Below are 12,841 nucleotides of genomic sequence, written 5' to 3' on the forward strand. Positions count from 1 at the left end.
CTTTCACTTTGAAACTCTCTGTTCCTTCTAGCTGTTGAGCCACCTGGGAATTGCAGATCCTAAGAGTCTGGAAACTAGAAGATTTAAATAAATAAAAAAAAAAGTCAAACACTGTATTGTTTTAATTCCTGGAGGAGGCAGATTGTAACTCGTCTTCGTGAATGCTGTGGTTAGGTGTTCAGCCCATTTCTCTTGTAAGCTAAATTTTTTTTTAATTTGTTTTGCCCTATGAAGTATTTGCCTAAGGACTTTCTTCTATTCCCAGGTTAGTAGTAACGCCTGTGGAAAAAGACAAATTTCTTCTTAAAAAACTGAGTCAAATCTGGGTGGAGGACACAGATATGCAGCCTGGCGTGGAGAGTTGGTGGGGGTGTTTTGGATGACTTGTTTCTCCTCAAGTGACACAAACCCACACTGTACTCATTCGATTCAGACGTGAACTTGCCTGAAAAAGGGAAGTTTGGGTTCTGGGTTCAGCTGTGAGAGCTGAATATCACTTCCCAGCTGGGCGACCGTGCCCCTCCTTGAACAAAACCACAGTTCAGTCTTGGCCATCGAGGCACCAGATTTCTTCCTTGAGCCCCACGGACACCCCTTGTCCCCAAGGGGCTGCGAATAGCCGGTTTGGGGGCCGTATGTCAGACCTGTCTGTGGAGGCTGCTGGAAAAGAAAGCGTGGAGAGGTGCACCTCTGGGCCAGGCCCTCACCTGGCAAGTGCTGTAGATGTTGGGTTTTTTTCCCTTGAACTTTGCTGAAATGCACGGCCATACTCCAGGACCTTCCAGGGCTGCTTCTCTAATCTCCCCAGAGGGATCAGCGCTGCTGGAAATCATGAGGGCTTGGATTAGCTATCAACTTTATCAGGAAAGCTTCTTTCCGGCCAAGCTAGTAAGAACTTTGCTAAGCGGGAATCTTGGGTTGAAGCTGCTCTTCTCATATTTCACAGATGGCCTCAATGAATGATTTACTAGGAGAGTAAAAGATTAGCCAGATTCCGCCAACTGCATCTCGAGTCATATAAAGCACTGGATTTTATTGGGGCCTAGGCGATTCCTAATTCTTTAGCCTCGTTAGACTGTTTTACAGTGACTAATTGCCCTGCGCTCCCTTCCCCAAGAATCAGGTGTCTCCTGGCGAGGAACCCACGCTTCTCACACGAGCCTCACCCATGGCTTTGAAACAACCACGCCAGTGAAGGCTTCTCCATATGGTCAGGTACCCAAGGACCACAAGTCTTATGTCTCTATTTGTATTTTATTGGAGAGGTTAAAATGCTTCTGGGAGAGAGATGGCAAAGGGAATACTTAAAATATGCAATGAGGTGTTTCCATAAAATTATCAAAAGCTTTGCAGAATCTTCCTATGGAGAAGAGCCATCGGTGGAAGAGTTCACGCAGCTAGAGGTTTGAGTAGGGCGAAACCTCTTGCTTTAATGTTTTAGCTAGTCTCCAGGGCTCGGATGAGCTCTTCTGGGGGAAGGGAGATTACCCCATGTTTGCCTCTTAAGGAGTTTCTCACATTTTTCTCTTTGACATTGGCAGCCAGAACTCTGTGTCTGACTCTCTATGGCAATTCCTACAGAGTTTGGCTGTTTTAAAGGACTGCAGTACTGATTTAGATGTCCAAATTGGAAAAGCAGGGTTTAAAGTGGACTTACTTTTTCCTTTAGAGTGAGGCTTGTTAAAGATCCTTGTTAAATTACTTACCAGTGGTCTCACAAGATAAAAAGCTCTCTTCATTTAATCATTTGCATGACTTCCATCATGCTCTTCTCCCCTGTCCTCTAAATAAAAAAACAATCGTAAGATCACTAAAGGGCTCGAAGGGATGGGTTGCCTATCGCTGTTGAAATATGAAATGCACACAGCGTAAAGTGTAAAGCAGTATCGGCATGTGCTGATCTCACGTAAACAGTCTTTGGTTTATAGCAGTCAGAGATGAGAGCTCTGAGACTCGCTGGGGGGATCGACGCCTAGCAGAAATGTTTAAAATATTTGGGTTTTAGCCAACAGGCTAAGAAAAGAGGTTTTGTATCTTCCTTTCTCTCTGCTGTGATCTCCTCACATACAACACTAAAACCTACATAAGAAATAGGGATGAAAAGAAACAGCCCTGACAGATTTGTCCCCAAGGTATCAAAGAGGTCAAAGATGCTCAGTCTGCCCCAGAAGTACAGGGATAATAAAATTTGCTACTTTTCTGATTTTTGCATCACCATTTATCTATATAAATTGGGGCTGACCCTACTCCCTGGCGGTCCCTTTTGGTTGAACCTACGGCATAAAGGAAGCAGAAGCAGCCCCTGGAGTCCCCTTGATAAAAGCTCCATCACCACAGCTCTTCAAGGCTCAAGGTTTGCCACTAGCATAGCAGGGTGAGGGAAGAGTTATAAAAAGCACAGGAATGCAAAATACTGTCCTCTTCTCAGTGAAGGTAGAAATAAAATGTGTATGTGCGTTTCCAGGACAGAACATAATCTACCATCACTTGTGTCTAGTATAAACAAACTGTGCATGGGCAGCTGTTGTATGTACAGTTTTTCAAGCGTATCAGTTAAAAAAGAGATTTATTTTGAAATGACTATGTCCTCCCCGCAACGCAACTGACCTGTAGGAACAGAATATTACGACTAAACATCACTTTAAAAGCAAATGTGATCCTTTGATGTTTAAAAACAAAAGACAGTATTTGTCAAGCCTGTGTTTATGAGAGCAACACCAAAACTTGGAGGATTACTCACCACGGCAATTTTTGAGGATATTAAGTCGCTCACTCAGATTTTGGCCATAGACAGCCAGACCATGGGGATCCCTGGGCTTGCCTGAACGTGATCTCCCATCAGTGACCATCTAAGGTCTCAGAGCCCTACAAGACCTCATCAAAGACTGTGCCTCCACTTCTCATTGCCAAGCAGACGGGACCATTGATAAGGGTTTGAAAAGGCACAGTCAAAAGATGGAGCAATTAACAGGAAGAATTCAGTCAGGAGAAGAGATATAAAGTGAATTTCCTTGATTTTTGAATACCACTCTCATTATTTTTAGATAGATGATCTTTTTGCCAGATGCACCGAATGGACGCCTGGGATCCTGACGTCTTACTCTGAAAAGGCGCCGGGCTGTGACTCCAGCCTTTCGCTGTGCATCCCACCATGGTTGCGTGTTTGGAAGTCTGTGTTGGCAATGGTGGGACAGCTGTGCAATACGCTGCTATAAAACGTTCCTCTTGCAATGTTGTCTTTCTTTTTGTTCTATTCTTCCTGGAAACTCTTCTTGCCAATGCAACAGCAGATCTGCTCCTACAGAAAGGGCTGTTCTCTGCGTGCCTGCCCTCATCCTGAAGATACCCCTTTCCAAAACCGAACAGGAATCGAAAAAAGGGATGAGCTAAAAAGGAAATTAAATTGCTAATGAATTTAGGAGATTACTTAAATGCTTATTTCTCACCAATATTTGCCGCACTTTGTCAGGGTGTTGTCTGAGCGTGGCCGGGACTGCAGCAGCCCCGGCTCGCTCGCCGGCACAAGGGTGATTGCTCAGCGGCAGAGACAGGAAAGGGTAAGAAAGGAAACAGCTGTGATCCTTTTTTGGAGCATTTGCTCCTGTTCATCCCCTTAGATGTATCCCAATGTAAATAACCTTTCATATCACTTTACAAAGTGATTGCTAAGTGGGATGGAGGAGAAGGTAGGCTGTAATGTAATAATTTCTGTCTTTTCTCTTTATTTTCCTGCTTGGTCATAGAAAGGAAATCTGGCTGGTTGTTAATTTGAAAGCATTTGTAGTGGTGATGGCATAATAGATATGAAAGTTCACAGGACTCTGGCAACTACTAATGTATTGAGACTTTCAGATGAAAAAATGAAAGCTGCCTGTAAAGGATTCCCATTTGTCATGAAAACCCCACAATACCATGGGACAGCTGTTTGCCTGGGATCTGTATCTCAGATGTAAGGAACCAGAACAGACATGTGCTCTGCTGTACAAAGACCATAACCCCAGAGACAGGTAAATCATTCTTTATAAGGAAAAAACGTCATACAGAATTAACTTTTTCTATAAAAGATACTTTTCAGGTTTTGCTCGCTATTCGACATAATCAAAACCATGGCTTAAAATGTATAAATTACGGTCTTTTATATTCTAGTGCTCTAGTAACTTTCTCTGGAGATGGATTTGGCGCTGCTGCAAGCGCGGATGGATAGCCGGCGGGGTCTGTTCTGGCAAGGAGCTCTCCTGTTGTCATACAAGAGCACGAAGGTGCAGCAGGTGGCAAAAGTTTCCTGGGAGAGGTTGGGTCCGGAGTCTTTCTTTACTCCCCTCAAGCCACTCTGTGCTTTGCCTCATTCTTCATATCAAATAATTCGGTGAGTTTTTATTTGAAAATCGGAACGAAAAAAGAAGTCCAGGGCTGAAGCTTCACCAAGCAGCTGGAAATCAGGAAAAGTCAGGCTGTGATGCCAAAGCAACACAAGCTTCGCACGAAGGGTGAGCTCCTGGAAAATCTCCCCCAGTTGTCTTGATGTGCTTTTATTTTTCACATGGTATCTTTGCCATGGCTTCAAACACAGCATTGGGCTTAAGTGTGAGCAGGTTGCTTGGGAGGCCATCACGCAAAGGTCTTTTAACAAAACAGAGGTAGTGCCATGAAGTTCAGGGAGGAGAAATAATGCCCCCTGAGCTCCCTGTGAGTCTCCCTGTTGGTGTATTTTTAGCGATTACTCTTTTTAGTTCATTCTGTATCAGGAAATTTTGCACTGAGCTTCCCGCTGTGCCACACTGTGCTGGTCCGTCACAAGGGCAAAGCATGTCTGCACAGAAGAGTTTACCTAATATGAATTTCCCTAACTTTGGCAGATCCAAAGACTTCCTCCCTTCCATCCTTCCTTCTTCTCTCCACTTTTTGGTTATTGCTTCAAATGAATAAGACAGCAAACCTTGTAAATAAGGGATGACAAAAATATGCAAATGAAATGACAAGATTAACCCAACCGTGGGCTCAGTGTGTACAGGCATAGGAAAGTGAAAGAATATTGAACGAAGCTCTCAAAACTTTGTTTCTTTGCCAGAGCTCAATCTCCAAACGCTAATTTAGCTGTGCTAGTAATGCATTTAAGCGTGTTCCTCTGTTAAGCAATATATTCCCTACAGAGCAGCTCTGGAGCAGCTGTTAGCTACAGGCTTTCCACAGGCTGAGGTCTCTGGGTCAGGAACGCTCTAGCTTCCACCAGCACATCTCCCTGAACTGCTCCACACGTTGCTGATCTGTCTTCAGGCAAGGTGAGTTCCAGGTTTCAAAGTGCTTTAGCTCAGTTTGAGGCGCAGAGGCTGAACTCAACTCAACCTCTTGCTGCTCCTGCCAGAGAGAGCCATCATGTCTGGAGACTCAGCACTGTCCTTTGTCACATCTCAGCTGAAAATAACGCTGAAAATAACACTAACTTTTCTGCAAGGAGCTATGCTTGGCTGCTGCATGCTCACCGCAAGCTGCATAAGCCACTGCTCCCATGCATTTAAACACAGGCATGTTATTTTCTTTAAGGTGGTGCCAGGTCTTCCTTTTCCAATGTCTTCAGGCATGAATTCATCTAAGTGCAACTCATGGCTTGCAGAGCACCCATGGCAGGCTGAGACGCCAGGGATGAAGAAGGACAATCTTGACTTTGTTGCTGCTAAAGACAGAGATTATTTTTAATGTAAAAGTTATTGTCTCGGGCAGTCTTCATCTCACCAGTGCACAATTTCAGAATGCTTTAAATTAAGTCTGGAGGCTAAAAGTGTGTTAGTCATTGCCCATACATCTTAGGGGAAGCAGGGCTCTCTAAAGTTATTGTTAGCATCAGGCATCTGGTTTATGTTTGTAATGATTTATTCAATGATGGGAGACAGGTAAGGAACCATCGTGGAAGACAAACTAGAAAAGATTGGGTTTTTCAAAGCTCTGAAGCCATTGTTAAATCAAAGTTGTCTGACTTCAAAAGGAATATATAACTTGATTAGGTTCTTTAAACAATGTACAATGCTCACAAAGTTGGCAGATATTATTAGAGGCAGAGTTGGTAGCACAGCCTGCTCTGGAGGTTGCTTGTCCCTTCTAAGTGCAAGATCCTGTTCTTATGTCATGACTCTGGCTTTTTTCTTTCTTTCTTTTTTTTTTTTTTTGAGAAAATTTCAGCCAAGTACTTCAACTGCCTGGGAGAGCCAGGGCAGAGAAGAATACATTGTTTTTTCAGTGTTAGAATAATTCAGGAAATCCTTTCTTTGGAAAGATCTAATGCTTCCATACTTTGAAACAGGGACTTGAAATCCAATGGGGGAAGATAGGCTTTGTGCTAAAGACGGGTGCGTTGCCATTGCCATAGGGATCTGGCCACGGTTGTTTCAGTTTTATGAGCCTCTGAAAAAGTCTAGTTTGTGTATGTGCAGTAGGGCTTTGCAAGAGCTTAGCTAAGATTAGAAAAGAGTCTCTGCTCGTGTCTCCCAGTGACTGGCCCTCACTGGCCTGCGTGAGTGGTGAAATTGGTCTTTCCTGGTAAGGACTAGCTCTCACTAAGAGCAGGACTTTGGGAGGGAGAAGAGAAAGCCTCTCCGCTGCGGCTCCCAGCAATCTGGAGCAAAGATGGGGACTGTGACTGGAAGCGGGAGCTGGTGGGCTGGGGCAGGTTGGGAAGGGTAGGCTGAGGGGTGATGGATCCGTGTCTGTTTGATCCCCTCTCCCCAGCCTGACAGGGTATTGCCTTCCTCTCCTGCCAGAAAACATCAGTGACACCCACAAGCAATGATCCTCATTTCCCCCAGGCACAGACGCAGGCAGAGGGTAACACAGCACAGCTGTGGCCACCCCAGGTCATGGTGTACCCCAAGGCGGAGGAGGGCAGCCCCAGGCACTCAGCAGGACGTAGGCAAAAGCTGTATCTGGAGATCCTCAACTCTTCCTCCAGCTGAGCATACGTTTGTTCATCTCATTCTTTTGGATAAAAGACGCTGTCCTGGGTTGCAGCTGATCACAGAATCACAGAATCACTAAGGTTGGAAAAGACCTGTAAGATCATCAAGTCCAACCATCAACCCAACCCCCCCATGCCCATTAAACCATGTCCCACAATGCCTCGTTCACACATTTCTTGAACACCTCCAGGGATGGTGACTCCACCACCTCCCTGGGCAGCCTGTTCCAATGCTTCACCGCTCTCTCAGTGAAGAAATTTTTCGTAATATCCAGTCTAAACCTCCCCTGGCGCAACTTGAGGCCATTTCCTCTTGTCCTGTCGCTCGTCACTTGGGAGAAGAGACCAACACCCACCTCACCACAACCCCCTTTCAGGTAATTGTATATTACCTGATGCACTCAGCAGGTTCAGTTCTCCACAGGGGCAATCCCAAGCTGTTGGGCAGGGATTTCTCAATTTTCCTTCTGTAGCACAGAGCAGATAAATCATTGTTATTGCTCTGTCCTCTGCCTTGTTTCACAGCAACCTGTCTTCCCGCTGCAGAGACACGGTGAAGGGACACATGAGGCTGGGCAGCCAGAGGTGCCAGCTGCCAGAGCGGGCTGGAGATTTCCAGTGCCTGCACTGGAAAGGATGAAAAACGGGTCTGCACAACTGTAACTGCACACAGCCACATATTTAGTACTTTGGCTTTTTCCCTTGTTCCCAAGCATGCCTTGACTCAAGGGATGACCCAGCTGGGGTTTACCAGTCTGCTGAGGAAGGAGTTAAATGAAACATTCTAGATTTGGGGGTAAAAGACTGCTCATGGAGAACTCTCCAGAGCTCTGCTATAAACTCACCATGCCTGTACTGCCAGGTTCAGCCAGCCCTGGGTAGTGTCACCTCCTGCCATGCTGCTGAGGAGGCAGCAGCAATGTGCCCTCCCCATGGGGACAGGTTGGTGGCAGTGACCAACATCTGTCAGACCTGCAGCCACCCCAAAATAGAAATAAATAACCCACCTTTTGCACTGGTGCCAGACACCTGGGGTGAACCCTACTCACACTGACCGGCCTGTTGCTCTTTGTCCTGCCCAAAGCATTGTCCAACAAACATCCCTGGCTTGGCGAAGAGCGCGGGGCCAGGCATGGCACATCCCGAATGGCTCCGAGTGACGTGCACACAGTGTCACACATACGGTGTGAGGACCAAACCGACGCTCGGCGTGGGAAGTTTGTGGAGCTGCTGGAAGGAAGCCAGCAGCCCGCGTCTGGTTGAGTTAGAAAAACGTCCCAGTGCTGGATCCACCCAACTCAGCTAGAGCAGGGCTGCTTGGCCAGACGACAGGCCTGGCTCTCTCTCCAAAGTGGACGAGCGCCAAAGGGGATTTTTAATTTCCAGATGCTTTTAAAATAAAAATAAAGACTCTGCTGTAAACTGGCTTTGAATGGACGCCTCTCCTTCAGCCAAATAGTTGACTGATATGGGCTAGATGACTGGGCAATAAAACCTTTCATTGCAATCTGGTGCATCGTGAGCGCTGGCGAGCCCCGCGCTGAGCCAGGCAGCCCAGCCGTGGCTCCCTGCACAGCCTGCCCTCCCCGCTGCGAGGCGGGCGGCCGCTCTCCGAGGGCCCTCTGTCTCCGGATAAAAATCTTTATGCACGTCTTGATTTCTTTTTTGTTCTTTTGGAGGGAGGGGGAAATGCTTCGGGAGAAGACAGTTGGCAATAGCAGAATGGGAATTAAAAGGTTTGGGGGGAATATTGTCCTGAACGTGCTGCGAAGTGCTGCCAGGAGCCGGGCAGGGCTGGCGACAGGGTGACATTGCAGGACGCCTTGCTGCGCACCTTGCTTCGGATCCGGCCACAGACACATTTCTAAGCCAGCCCTGGGTGAATCCCTCTCCAAGCAACTTAAACCTGGTGGCTGCCAATCAGCATAACGAGACCGATTAATTAATTTTCAGTGTCTGCGGGGGTGTAGCTCCTGAGGCAGCCACCCAGCTCTGCTCTGGGGCCCTGGGAGCTGGGGCAACTCCTCCACAGCCCCCCATAACCCACATTTTACCTGCACACCAGGCATTCAGGCATCCCAAGACTGCAGAGATGGCTATTTCACATAATATCATACCCACAGGGCAGCTGGAGGGTGCTTTGTGAACACAGCCTGAGACATATGCCATGGCTATAGGAACATAAGGGAGACAGCTCCCATCTCCGTGCCGATGCCAGTCAGTAAGGGCCGTGGCAGGGAGGGGGATGCTGGGGTCTGGCTCTGCAGGCAGAGGACCCGGCAGCCCACCGCCCGCTCACTCACCTCCTGCTGCAGGTCATCACCTCCCCAAACCGACGCTCACCCCCTCCCCGCTGGCACTGCCAGTTGCTTTATCAGCATGGATCTTGATTAATTCCTTACCGCTGCAGGCATGATTGCCTTTTCTGGCCAGCTGGGTTTCTCTGCGGTGTGTTTTATCCCGTTGCCGGCACCAAGCCGGCACACGCGGGAGCCAAGCGAGACTGGGGCAGCAGAGCCAGAGATGCTGGCATGGAGGGAGCGTGGGGTGATGCAGGGTGACGCAGGGTGACATAGGGACAACCCGGGGCTGGAGCTCACATGCAAGCCCAGGAGCGGCTCCCCAGCAGATGCTCTTGGAAAAAAAGCTGGTTTGGGCTGTTTCCACACCCGGTGTCTGGCTGCAGCAGGCAGGGAGTGAGGACGGGCTCGTCGCAGGTAACACCAGGGCTGTTTTGGCAGTGCCAGGGCTGGCTGGGCTTGCTGGTGGCCATAAGAAAACAGAGCAAGCCTGAGCCTGCTCTGCTGTCCTGGAGCTTGCTGTTAACAGCAGAAATGCCCACGATGGACAGTTTCACTCACCCATCTCACTGACCCTGAGGAGGACACATGGCTATTGCTGATGGCCTTCAGGGGACAGAGCGAGCCCAGTGACCCAGCAGGACCACCGAGGACCTGTCCCTCCTTCCGCCCCTCTTGTAGCTATTTTATTTCTTGTTAAACTACTTGCACAGAGGCAGCTTTTGCAACTCGTTCTCTGTCTAACTCCTTTTATTCTGCATTTCCTATGGTGATTTTGACCCGGAGCCAAGGCAAGCTGCTCTGCTTGATGCCTGTGCACACAAGCAAGGGGTCTGTCCCCACCTGGACGGGGCCATGGCAGAGGAGCACATCACCCTACCTCTCACCATCACCATCCGCGAGGCAGCCTGGGGTGTCACCAGAGCCCCTGGGCAGGGACTGGCCACATTTTTCCCCCTGGAGAGCAGGGAGACCTAAAGAGTCATTGCAGATACTTCAGCAGCAGCACCAGCATTTTTGGCATCTCTGTGGAATCTCTGTTTGGCATTAACTTTCTGTGGGCCAAGGTATTTGCGTGGTCCTGGTGTGACCGAGGACACCTGCCCACAGCCATGCAGCCCTGCGTGGAGCAGACACCCAGTCAGGAGCCATCCCTGAACATCCTCTAACCTGGCAAAAGGGCCTTCTGCCCCTCTCCCATGGGCTGGGGCTGCCAATCAAGCAAATCCGTGCAGCTTTTCCAGGAAGCCTCATGTTTCAGAGACATCCTTTCACAAGTGGGGGAAGGCAGGGGTTGAAGGCAGCACACCTGGGGTGCAACATCCCCTGCACTCCCCTCTCCCGGAGAAGATGATGCTGGGGTGTGCATCGCCTCTGCCTCTCAGCATCCTCCGCAGCTCCTCCGCCTGGACATTGTGCAGCTGACACGGAGGGGTTTCTAATCCTCACTCCTGTTTCAAATGTCATTCGATTCCTCGTGGCATCTCACAAAAGACTGAAAGGGCAGCAAGCATAAAGGCAAAATAATCCTTATGCTGGGAATGCCTTTGAACAGCCCTGAGCTGACTCCACAGGCATCTGCTGGTGTGGCGGATGCCACGCAGCTCTCGTGTGTCTAAAGTTTTGAAGATGGGAGACACGATCCTGCCTAAAATATTTGCATCTGAATTAGACTCCCAAATGCCAGAACACGCATCTGTGTTTGTCCATGTTACTTATCTCTTTTTGACTTGACATGCCTGGTCACTGGGTAAAAACCACAACAAATTTGCTTTTTTTTTCCCCTCTTGTTTAGCTTATTAATTACATCTCCTGTTACACTACACTCTGGCCTCAATGGATTCATCTGGGATTCTCCTGAGATATGCATACTGTCGCAGCAGATAGTAGCATATAATCATTTAACATATGAATGCTGTCAAACAGTTTAATCAAATCTGAAATTGCCCGCCTTTGAGCCCTGCACTAACTCGTTGTGACTGCAGAAAGTGAGCCCGGCTCCCCGAGACAAAGAGCAATTGCAGCCTGGCTCTTTGTCTACTCTCTTTGCATAATTTCCTGAACCCTGCCCTGTTCCACCTGCTCACTAATGTTAAGCTTATTTATGGATAATTTATATGCAGCCCATTCCACAAATGCAACCTGGCAAGGATTTTTTTTTTTTTGGAGGAGCTATGGGAACAAGCCTTTCACCACACACATTCCCCTCCAGTTTGTAAGACCCGAAGTCCGAATGCTTCATCAGCACCTCCTGAGCCTTCCCTGAAACGCCAACGTGCAAAAGCACAAGTGCTCTGGTCCTCGCACCGGCACCCCCCATAGCCTGCTGGAAATTAAAATGCTCTTTTGGGGGGGATCGGGATAGGCCACAAATCTTTTTTTTGTTGTTTTTTTAATGAAGATGCCTGCAGGACAGCTCAGTGGGATGCTCAGAGCTGCAGTTCACCGGGTACGCCGTGCGCAGGGTGTTTCTGCGGCACTCGTAACCCCGACCTTGGGGCTCTCGGAGGAAGCGCGCGGTTCCTGGAAAGCATTGTTCCCGCGTTTGTTTGTTCCGCGTCTTCCCAGCAGCCGCTGAGAAGAAGGAGAATAAAGGGCAGCATATGGGAGCCGGCTCCTGCAGAGGAGTCCTGGGTGGGCAAACAGGACTGCATGCCCTGGCTGAGCCCCCACGAACCTTCCTGGGCACAGCCCGCGTGAGCATCCATGCCCACGTGGCAGAGCTGGTCCATGCGTGAGCAGACGCCTGGGTGCGTGGCGGTGTCCATCGGCCCCAAAGGCTCGCATGCAAGGAGAACAGGCAGAGCTTTGCTGCTGGAGGATCTCAGGTAAGAGCCCAGTGCAGCTGCAAAGCTGAAGCAACGCTGCTGCATTCGAGTGAGTGCTAATGTTTCTCTGCCAGACTGCCTCTCCATGTGTGCCTGGTTTGGTCCATCACACTTTGAAACACGAACGCAACCTCAGGGTGAGCCAGGCTGATGCTGGTTGTGTTGCAGAAAAGCCTCTGCCCCTCCTCTCCCCTTGCACTAATTCTTTGAAGCACCCATCGCTCTCCTGGGACGCGGCAGCGGAGGCTCCCAGCAGCTGCCGGTTTGGCCGGTGCCCAGGGGCGGTGGGGACGGCCACCCCCGGTTCGCCGGGAGCAGAGCGAGCCCTCGCAGCCACCCCGCAGGGAGCCGCTATTTCAGGCCAGCCGTAATCAGAAGCAGGACTGCCAAGCCGGAGGCGAAGGGGTGTCTCCCGGCTCCCCTGCCCCACTGCAGGGATGGCTAGAAATAACTTGTGCAGCCTCCGCCAGAGACCAAGCCACATGCGCCAGGGCTGCCGGTGAGTCCCGGGTCACCCGGCCACGCTCCAGCCCATGGGCAACCGGACCGTCCCCTGGCCAGAAGAAGCTGGCCACCCTCAGAGGAGCTGTGCCAGTGCAGGTCAGCCCCGAGGTGACGGCTGCAGCCAGACGTGCTCATTAGCAACTGGCTTTGTGATGAGCTCACCGGTTCCCGTCGGCATCTCTGGGAACAAGCCTTGCCCTGGGATGGCGGCAGGGAAGGTGGGGGGCGGCCCAGAGAGGGATGTTCGCCCAGTAGCGGCCGCG

Source organism: Gavia stellata, chromosome 14, assembly GCF_030936135.1.
Source record: "Gavia stellata isolate bGavSte3 chromosome 14, bGavSte3.hap2, whole genome shotgun sequence".
Lineage (NCBI taxonomy): Eukaryota > Metazoa > Chordata > Aves > Gaviiformes > Gaviidae > Gavia > Gavia stellata.